Source organism: Telopea speciosissima, chromosome 11 (assembly GCF_018873765.1).
Source record: "Telopea speciosissima isolate NSW1024214 ecotype Mountain lineage chromosome 11, Tspe_v1, whole genome shotgun sequence".
NCBI classification, from domain to species: Eukaryota; Viridiplantae; Streptophyta; class Magnoliopsida; order Proteales; family Proteaceae; genus Telopea; species Telopea speciosissima.
The window spans coordinates 39,029,581-39,041,443 of record NC_057926.1 but is presented as its reverse complement, the minus strand read 5'-3'; positions in this window follow the sequence as shown (position 1 = coordinate 39,041,443).

Genomic DNA, 11,863 nt, shown 5'->3' with positions numbered 1-11,863 from the left:
CTTTTTAGCAATCGAATCAGTGACCTATTCACCTCCCTATAACAATGGGAGATCCTCCATGATATAGATCATAGGAGGTGTTGATAGGAAACTTATTTTTGCAGAAACTTCCAAAGGAAAGGAACGGTTGAGCACCCAAATCACAACTGTACTTGAATCACTTTCTATCCATAGATTTGAGATACAGGAGGTTTGGGAGGTCTGAAAAAGTACTTTGCAAGAAAGTAGAAGACACAGGAGGCAAGCACCAGTTAGTATTAAAAATCAAGTCAGAGACCCTTGCATTGCAATTGGTGAAGGTGCTAGCATAGAGAAGAGATCTAGAAGCAATTGAGTCCTCTCCTAGCCAATGTTTGGTCCAGAAACTTGATTTTAGACCTTTCACCAATGATCCAGTGCTCTTAGATGATACATAATCCCTAACTTTTTAATGCCGGACCATATGGATGAAGCATGAGAAAAACTCTTTATACTGCCATCTTCCTTAAGATATTTTGCACGCAGTTTTTTTTTCTTATGATAAAATACCTCTATTAATTAAACATAATAGATACAGTAACAGAGTTCTGAGGATGATAAACTCCTAAGTCTAGCATAATAAGAGAGATTATGGGCTGGCTGGATATAGAGGCTCGGTTGTTTAAGAACAGTCACAAAAGAAAACAGAGTTAAATTAGATTTTACATCAAACACCAAATGAAAAAGTGTCCATATCCAAGGGTGTTCATCCGGATCCGATAACCACTGTGAAATCTCCAACGAATCAGTCCAAATCTCTAATTTCCGGCAGCCCAAAAGGAGTGCTTTGATTCCTTGTAAGAGTCCCCAGAGTTCTGTTTCCTGTGCTGTTCCTGAAGGGCCAAAGTTCATTGAGGCTGCAATAAACGTATTATTAGAGATTATAACTGAACCCCAACCTCCACTCTTTGTTCCTGGATCACAGCTACCATCAGAAATGAGTATTGCAACTTTCTTTGAGTCCAAGTCCAAGAAAAAAGAAGAGGATAAGGGTTGGATTTGTGTAGAGTGAGGGGGTGAATGGGAGGGAGAAATCGGATCATGGATTCGAAGATCCTTTTCCCATTGAATGATTATTTGCAGAAGTGCAAAAGGTTTCAAACTGTCTTTTTGGAAAACTGTTAGAGAATAGTATTCCAGGCAACCGGTATAAGACTTGACAGAATCTGCTTGTATATAAATATATATATACCCGAATGAAATAACAAAATAAATACAGAAATAAAACAACTTACAGTACAACGATGACTGTCTTCTTGTTTCTTCCAAAACAGCAAGCAGGAACACAAGTGGAGTCGTACAGAGAGTACTTTCCTTAAGGTGTGGAACGCCCCCTATTAGTGCAGATCCGGGTTGACCTTGGCGTTCTACCTCCAAGATAAAAACCACTTCAATCACAATTGGCAGCACCCAAGAGTGATTACAATACGGAGTACCCAAAGGTAATTACTCAGTAATCAAAAAGGAAGAAGAAGAAGATAAGAAGCAAACAGAATGTAGAGAGCACACTGTTTGCAGAGCACTGGAAACACTTACACGAATTATCCTTTGAAGCCCAAAGCCCATTTGCTTTTATAAGCCCACTAGTACTTGTACCTATAGGATGTGTCTCTACCTGTACATGTACACCCCATATACAGACCCCTCTACGTATAGGTAGGTGTACATACTAGGTCCCTACGTATGGGTGCATGTATATGCATGTGCCTATACGTACTACAGTGCATGATGCTATCTCGGATAAGGGGTGGATGTGCATGTATGTGGGTGCATGTACTTCACCAAAAAGAATACATCATATGAACCCACACCCACACCCACACCCGCCCCGCCCCGCCTCGACCTCGACCATGGCCATGGCCCGGCTTGGTTTGGCGAGCGCACGTGTGTGAAAAGCACCCCGGACCCCAACCTCACACATGGGACAAGGGAGACTTCCCTTAGAACCCTCTATCCCTTGTAAGCTACATGAGCTCATATTAGCTCACTTTTCTACTTGTCCCTAACCAATGTGGGACTAAACTTGAAGAGGTTCTCATGCCTTTTCAAGTTTCCTTACAAGTTTATACAAGAGGTCCTTGGTTCAAACCACCATGCACACACATATATAAGTGTTTCCAACAAAATCAAAACAAAGTGGAGGGAAAGGGTTTTTCATAATTGAAACTTATATTTAAAAAAGAACATTTCAAAAAGGAAAGTTTTGAAATTACTTTTTGAAAAACACAAAATCCAACAATCCCCCACCAGGTCCCTATGTATGGGTGCATGTGCCTATACGTACTACAGTGCATGTGCATGATGCCATCTCGGATAAGGGATGGATGTGCATGTATGTGGGTGCATGTACTTCACCCAAAAGAATACATCATATGACCCCACACCCACACTCGCCTCGCCCCTCCTCGACCTCGGCCACGGCCACGGCCCGGCTCGGCTCGGCACGCGCGCGTGTGTGAAAAGCACCCCGGACCCCAACCTCACACATGGGACAAGGGAGACTTCCCTTAGAACCCTCTATCCCTTGTAAGCTACATGAGTTCATATTAGCTCACTTTTCTACTTGTCCCTAACCAATGTGGGACTAAACTTGAAGAGGTTCTCATGCCTTTTCAAGTTTCCTTACAAGTTTATACAAGAGGTCCTTGGTTCAAACCACCATGCACACACATATACAAGTGTTTCCAACAAAATCAAAACAAAGTGGAGGGAAAGGGTTTTTCATATTTGAAACTTATATTTCAAAAAGAACATTTCAAAAAGGAAAGTTTTGAAATTACTTTTTGAAAAACACAAAATCCAACAATCCCCCACAAGTTTCAAAATATCGATAAAATAGAACAGACTACTGAGTAAAATTTAGACATAGTAGGATACATCGTTGGAGGTGTCTTTCGGACTTGAACCTACACTAGGTCTGATGAACTACGCTACAGAGTGCGGGTGAAGTCAGACTTCTTGAACCTTTCCTCTTCTGTGTAGCTGGCTAGCTCACCATCCATATACTACCAGTCGACGTTCGGACCTCGTCTTAAATATAAAATTGGACATTATATGGCCTTGTCCCCTATCTTGGTCTCATGAATGTTTAAAGAGTTCGCCTTTTAAAAACTCTTATCGGTAGGCGGCTTCACCCCCTACATTCATTTAGGTTAGCCAATGTGCACCACAGTTAACACACCCCCACATTTCGTAGGATTCGGCTAATTAAGAGTCTTATAACTCAACCTCTTTTCATTGTGGTGGTACTACTTTACCATCTAACCAGAATGAGCAAATACCTAGTAGTACTATACAGGTCTCCTAGTGACTTCGTTTGTACCATTTGAACCTAATTCAGGATTAGTCCTCTTCACATAGGTTGGGTTTCCATCATATGACCTATGACACAGGCCTCAAGCTCATTCCTTTAGATGCTTCATTAAGAAGTACTGTAGGTATAGGTTTTGTGAACACATCCGCAAGATTCCTTTCGGATTTCACATAGTCGATAGCTATCGCCCCTTCACTTATATATTGCCTAACAAAATTATGACGTAGACGTATGTCTCCTTTTTCCATTGTACACCCTATTCTTTGCTTTTGCTATAGCTGCCATACAATCATAGTGAAGTGAGATAGAAGGCACCGGTTTCGACCACAATGGAATATCCGTCACAACATTCCTGAACCATTCGACTTCAGTTCCTGCCTTTTCTAAGGCAATAAATTCAGCTTCCATAGTGGAACCTGTACTATACGAATGTTTTACAGATTTCCAAGAAATTGCTCCACCACCTAGCGTGAATACATACCCACTAGTTGCTAAGGATTCATTCGTATCTGAGATCCAATTAGCATCACAATAACCTTCTAGTACAGCCGGTATTCCGCTATAATAAAGCCCATAATTCATTGTACCTTTTAGGTACCTCATTAACCTGTTAATAGCATGCCAATGCTCTTCCCCAGGGATATGAGTGACTCAATTTCCCAATGGCTAAAGCAATATCCGGCCTTGTGCTATTCATCAAATACGAAACGAAACCAATAATTTGAGAATATCTCTTTTGATTAACTGGTTCACCCAAATTCTTTCGTAAATGGCATCCCTGATCAAAAGGTGTCTTTATAGCTTTTGAATCAAAATAACCATACTTCTTTAGCATGTTCTCAACATAGTGAGCCTGAGATAAGATAATTTCTTTCTCCTTTCTGATGATTTTTATTCCAAGAATCACATTATCTTCACCCATGTCTTTTGTATCAAAGTTAGACACTAAAAGACTCTTGGTTTGTTTCACTATATCCATACTAGTTCCCATTATCAACATGTCATCGACATAAACTAGTATAAACACACATTTTCCTGATGAAATTTACTATACAAACATCTTTCTGCATCATTGACCAGAAAACCATTTGATAGTAGTACAACATCAAGCTTTTCGTGCCATTGTTTTGGTGCTTGTTTAAGTCCATATAAAGACATCACCAATTTGCACACCTTTTGTTCGTGTCCAGGAACACTACAACCTTCCGGTTGTTTGATATAAATCTCTTCCTCCAAGTCACCATTTAAAAATGCTGTCTTGACATCCATTTGGTGTATCACCAAATTGTATGTAGACGCTATGGCCATCATAACTCTTATAGCAGTAATTCTGGCTACAGGAGCAAAAGTGTCAAAATAGTCAATATTTTTCTTTTGTTTAAAGCCTTTGACCACTAGTCTTGCTTTAAACTTGTTAAGTGATCCATCCGCTTTCAATTTTTTACGGAATATCCACTTAGTATCTAACACCTTAGATCCTTGTGGCAAGTCAACAAGTTCCCAAGTATGATTGGATATGATTGAATCCAACTCACTTTTTATTGCTTCCTTCTAGAATACAGCATCTTGAGATGTTACTGCTTCTCTATAGGTAACAGGATCCTTATCTATTAGATAGACAAGCCAGTGAGGTTCATCATTTATTAAATAAATGATCCAATCATGTCCGTAATACTTAGATTTCTTTTGTCTTTTACTTCTTCGTAGTTGACTTGTATCGTCATCACTTAACTCTTGACCATCATCAATTGCATGATCATCATTTGACACTTCTTTTTCTAACATCGAATCACTACAATCTTTGTTATTAGCCAACTGATTTGACTTATAAGGAACGATATTTTCAAAAAATTCAGCATCTCTGGACTCAACAATGTCATATTCTTCACTTACACCTTCTATGGTCTTTGGTACCATAAACCTATATGCTACTGTGCATTGCGTATCCTATAAATACGCTATCAAAAGTCTTAGAACCAAGTTTCCTTTTCTTTGGTTCAGGTATTGCTACCTTTGCCAAACAGCCCCAAACTCTTAAGTGTTTAATGCTAGGCTTTCGATTGTGCCATAACTCGAAAGGCAACATACCCGTCTTTTTGTGGGGTACTCTATTGAGTATATAACAAGTCGTTAAAATAGCTTCCCCCCACATTTCAAGAGGTAATCCCGAACTTACTAGTAATGAATTCATCATTTCCTTTAAGGTCCGATTTTTTCTTTCGGCTATGCCATTCGATTCTGGTTGATAAGGAGCGGTAGTTTCATGTATGATGCCATTACTTTCAAGAAAATTAGAGAGATTAAAATACTCTGAACCTCTGTCAGTTCTAAGTCTTTTAATTTTCTTCCCAAGTTGATTTTCAACTTCCGCCTTATATGAGATAAATGCATTACACGCTTCATCCTTTGAAGCAAGCAAATAAATTATAGTATACCTTGAATAGTCATCAATAAACGTTACCATGTATTTCTTACCACCTCTTGATTCTAGTGACTTAAAATCGCATAAGTCACTATGAACAAGATCAAGAAGATTACTTTGTCTAGTCACAGACTTATGTGGCCTCAACATAGGTAGGACACTTGTCCAAGGAGGGTTTGATGTTCCCATCAATTAATCCCAACTTGCAAATCTTGTTAATAGAAGCAGCACTACAATGTCCTAATCTTGCATGCCACATATCATAAGAACCAACAAACAGAACTAGATACTTCATTCATAACATCAGAAACACTTAATACAAAGAGCCCATCACTTAGGTAACCCTTTCCTACAAATACATCATTCTTAACCAATATCATCTTGTCAGACTCAAAAGATAATTTAAACCCTGCCTTGTTCAAGAGTGGCCCTGACACCAAATTCCTCCTTATTTCGGGAACATGAAGAATATTGTCCAAAATTAATGTCTTTCCCGAGGTTAATTTTAAAGTGACTTGTCCCTTGCCGACAACAATGGAACTATTAGAATTGTCCATAAATACCCTTTCACCTGTGATAACCGGTGAATACTTGGAAAACATACTTCGATCCCCACTGATATGCCGAGTAGCACCGGTGTCGATAACCCAATCTTTGGGTTTATCAACCATATTCACCTCGGTTACCATAGCAGTGAAAATCTCGCTTTCAATGAGATTGATTTTCTTCTCATTCTTTTTCTTGTTTCGGCAATTCTTTTTAAAATGACCTGCTTTGCCACAGATGAAGCAATTACCCTTTTTCTTCTTGAAGCTCTTATCCTTCTTGGTTTGAAGGCTCTTCTTAGATGGTGATTGCTTCCCGGTTTCCACAAGGTTCGCTTTGAGTCTAGTCAACCCAGTTACCTTATCAACCTTATCCTTTGCTCTGTTCCTTTCCTTAATTTTAATTTGGACCACAACTTGCTCAAAGGTCCGTTCCTTCCTCTTATGCTTCATAGCCACTTTGAATTCATTCCAAGAGGAAGGTAATTTTTCAATCAAGGAACTGGTAACAAAAACTTCAGGTAAGACAATATTCTCTTTGGCTAATCGTCCAACAAGTACTTGGAACCTGTCAACCTGAGGAGATATTTTTTCTCCATCATTCATCTCAAAATTGAGAAAATTTGCCGTCACATATTTGCTGCTTCCCGCATCTTCAAGAGTATACTTCTTGGTGAGCGCTTCCCAAATCATATAACCAAACTCAAGTGAATTGTAAACATTGTACAATTCAAGAGAGAGAGCATTCAATATACGATTTTTGCACTGGAAGCCTACCTCCACCCATGCAAGCCTCTTTGTCTTAAGTGCAGCATCATCACTTTGGCTCGGTTTGGGTTCTGTTAAAGCAAACGCCACCCCAATTTGAGTCCAAGCGAACAGCATCATTTGTTTCCAATGTTTGAAATTTTGACCATTGAACTGGTCAATTTTGTCAAACTCCGAAACAATCCTCATTTTCTCCATCGACGGTTGAAGAGCACTCATGGAGGGCACAACATTAGTCGGATGAGAAAACATGGTAGGCAACATTGGATCGGCAGCAACATTTGGATCTTCCCCATTGGTTGGATTGACATTAAGTGCATCTGAACCAGAATCAGTAGCCATGTCTTATACCTATTCCACACCTTAAGCTTGTTAGAGAATAGAATTCCAGGCAACCGGTATAAGACAACGATGACTGTCTTCTTGTTTCTTCCAAAATAGCAAGTAGGAATACAAGTGGAGTCGTACAGAGAGTACTTTCCTTAAGGTGTGGAACGCCCCCTATTAGTGCAGATCCGGGTTGACCTTGGCGTTCTACCTCCAAGATAAAACCACTTCAATCACAATTGGCAGCACCCAAGAGTGATTACAATACGGAGTACCCAAAGGTAATTACTCAGTAATCAGAAAGGAAGAAGAAGAAGATAAGAAGCAAACAGAATGCAGAGAGCACATTGTTTGCAGAGCACTGGAAACACTTACACGAATTATCCTTTGAAGCCCAAAGCCCATTTGCTTTTATAAGCCCACTAGTACCTGTACGTATAGGATGTGTCTCTACACACCTGTACATGTACACCCCATATACAGACCCCTCTACATATAGGTAGGTGTACATACTAGATCCCTACGTATGGGTGCATGTATATGCATGTGCCTATACGTACTACAATGCATGTGCATGATGCCATCTCGGATAAGGGGTGGATGTGCATGTACTTTACCAAAAAGAATACATCATATGAACCCACACCCACACCCGACCCGCCCCGCCTCGACCTCGACCACGGCCACGGCCAAGGCCCTGCTCGGCTCTGCGCGCGCGCGTGTGTGAAAAGCACCCCGGACCCCAACCTCACACATGGGACAAGAGAGACTTCCCTTAGAACCCTCTATCCCTTGTAAGCTACATGAGCTCATATTAGCTCACTTTTCTACTTGTACACCCCATATACAGACCCCTCTACGTATAGGTAGGTGTACATACCAGATCCCTACGTATGGGTGCATGTATATGCATGTGCCTATACGTACTACAATGCATGTGCATGATGCCATCTCGGATAAGGGGTGGATGTGCATGTACTTTACCAAAAAGAATACATCATATGAACCCACACCCACACCCGACCCGCCCCGCCTCGACCTCGACCATGGCCACGGCCACGGCCCTGCTCGGCTCTGCGCGCGCGCGTGTGTGAAAAGCACCCCGGACCCCAACCTCACACATGGGACAAGAGAGATTTCCCTTAGAACCCTCTATCCCTTGTAAGCTACATGAGCTCATATTAGCTCACTTTTCTACTTGTCCCTAACCAATGTGGGACTAAACTTGAAGAGGTTCTCATGCCTTTTCAAGTTTCCTTACAAGTTTATACAAGAGGTCCTTGGTTCAAACCACCATGCACACACATATACAAGTGTTTCCAACAAAATCAAAACAAAGTGGAGGGAAAGGGTTTTTCATATTTGAAACTTATATTTCAAAAAAACATTTCAAAAAGGAAAGCTTTGAAATTACTTTTTGAAAAACACAAAATCCAACAAAAACATCTTTATTCCTGTTCAACCAGATGAAGTACATGGTTATAGTCATGGAACAAAGGATTCTATTCCCATCAGATTTAGAAAGACTAGGATCTGAAATGAGTTTGACTATAGCATCAACCAAATTATCCCCTTGAAGGAATTCAGTTTGCACTTTGCAGACCAAGAGAACGTGCTGCCCAAATCCTTTTAGAGAATGGGCAAGAAAAGAAAAGATGCCAAATTGTTTCTAAAGTATCCTTACAAAAAGAACAAAAACCAAGAGAAGGGTTTAACCTTTGCTATTTTTCACCTATAGGAAGTCCATTGTTTAAAACTTTCCAGATGAAGAGCTTAAATTTAGGGTGAAGTTTCAACTTCCAGATTCTGTTCCAAATGTTGAGACTGAGATGAGAGGGGGATGGTGAGGTGGAAAGGTGAGCTGCAACACATTCAGTTGAAAGGATACTAGATTTGTTCAAAGTGGTAAAGACTGAGTCAGGGGAAGGTGAATGTGAAAGAGGTATGGAGAGGATAGACTTAGAAATCTGTGGAGGGAAAAGAGAAGAGATGAGAGATATGTTTCAAGTTCTTCCACATAAGAGTTCATCAACAGATTTGAAAAAAGGATTAGGAGGGATAGTTTGGGAAATGGTGAGACTTGGTAAGTTAGGAACCCAAGGATCAGACCAGATATTAATATTTCTGCCAGTCCCAACTCGCCAATGAACAACCTTTCGGAACTCAGGGAGGATGGTTCTAATGCTGTTCCAGGTCCAAGACCCAGAATGAGGGACAAAAGATGGGTTAAGGAGTGATTGATTTGGAAAATACTTCCCACGAAGAAGCCTTGCCCAAGGTGCATCCGGTTGAGTAATCAATCTCTAAGACAGTTTAAAAATGAGGGCTTTATTGTGATTGAGATGTAGCCGAATACTCAATTCCACCCACACTTTTAGGCCTACATATTTTACTCCTAGAAATTGGTGTTAATCCTTTAGAACGGTTTTGACCCCTCCAAAAAGAAGCACTGATTCCATCAAGAGAGCTGGAAATGGACTTGGGAAAAAGGAAGCATGACATTTAAAATGTGGGTATAGAGTTTAAAACATATTTAACAAGGATGGTTCTTTCAACTTGAGACAAAAGATTGCATTTCCAATCATTAAGTTTTTTAAGAACCCGGTCAATGAGGGGAGAGGGTTAATTTTTTGGATCTAGCAGGGAAAAGGGAGGTTCCAAGATATTTAGAAGAGAAATCCATGGATGGGACCCCAAGTATTTTTCTGAGAGTCAGTTGAAGGGAGGTTGGAGTATTAGGGCTGAAAAAGACATTGCTCTTAGACAGATTAAGCTGCTGTCCTCTGAGGTCTTCAAACTGGTTTAGGGGAATGAGTCTAGTTTCACCCATTAAAATCTGAGATCCATTTGAGTTTCTGGTGAAGGAGTAATAGTATTGTTATTTCCTGGTGGTCAAGCTGTTGACACAAAAAGGGTTCTGTTAATACCCTGACCTGAATTAAGGATTTAATCTGGAGATGAATTATTGTTATGATTTGAATTATATCAAGTTTAGTTTTACCCCTGAGAAATCTGAGATCCTTAATTTTGAGAACTTTAAAGCATGAGAAATGATGGTTTGATCATACGAACTGCTGTTAGAATTGTACAGTTTCTGTTGGTCTGTGTTGGAGTGTTTATTTCAGTAGACAAACAGAGGTGTTTTAAGGAGATTTTTTATATTTGTGTATGGTTTTAATTAAGTCTAGTTTATTATATTATATAAGCTTCCTGATTGATCGATCAGTTGAGTAATGTGCTAGAAGCTATGGCCTTTGAAAATGACAGTGCTTGGGTTTGGACAGAATATATCTGGAAAATTGAGCTTGGTGCCCTAGACTAGGGTTTCAATTAAGAACTAGGGTGCAGGACTAATCCGAGAATGGAATTAATTAAGGATGTTTTTAATATAGGGGAGTTGGAATTTGTAAGCGAAGGAGGTATGTGGATTTTACTAAGTTCTTGCTCCTACATGTTTTATTGTATGGTTATTTTCTAGCATGTTGATTTTCTTATTACATTAACGAATCGTTTTATGTGCACTTATTACATATATGTTTAAGCAACCCCTGCATGATTGATTACTTGTTTTCCATATATGTTTTTGAGTATATTTCATCAGGTTCATGGAAAAGTGTTTGCATGTTTTCTTCTTTTGCATATGTTTTTAAGTTATATAAAGAAAGAATTTAAACAAGATGTTAATGTGAAGAATGTTAAGATGATCGAATGTAAGTAAAGATGGGGGATGAAATCTGTATCTGGGGCCGGTATCACAGGATGCTACCAGGAGAATGAAAGTATATTGTAATCTTAACGGCACCATCCAAGGGTGGTGAACTGATGATATGTGTCAAGTCAAGATCCTACCCAAAAGAGTTGAGGCCAAGGCCAAGACACTACCCTGAGGGGGTGAGACAGTATGAAAGGATCGATGACAGTTAGAATTTCCCCTCCAATGATGATACAAATACAATACAGATACCTTAGAAATAAAACTTTTAAAGCAAGGAAAAGAAAGAAATGTAAATCAAAGAAAGATAATGTGCATAATGAAGTAAGAATTTAAAGTGTATTTTCTTGGATAATTGTAGGCCAATATGTTTCAAATTATGTTGAGCATGATTTTATGACGAGGCATTTCATTTGTTTTCATGGACTTGTATGAATTCGCTTACTAGGTTGTCGAGCTCACTCTTGTGTAATAATGATTACAGAGAACGATGAGGATTCTGAGGAGCCGGTAGATGCATGATGGAGTACTGAAGGACATTTTTAAAATTCATTTAAATAATAGTTTAAATTTAAAGATGATTTTTTCCTTGAGGATTGAAGTAATTTTTTGTAATTTGAGATTGAACTTTATAGATTTGGTATTAGATAGATGGTTTGATAACAGTTTAGGTTGAGTGGTTTATTTATAGTCTTAGATAGATGGCCACTAGTAGCTTATGGTAATGGATTGATGTATCTAGGTTCCCGCCATGGATG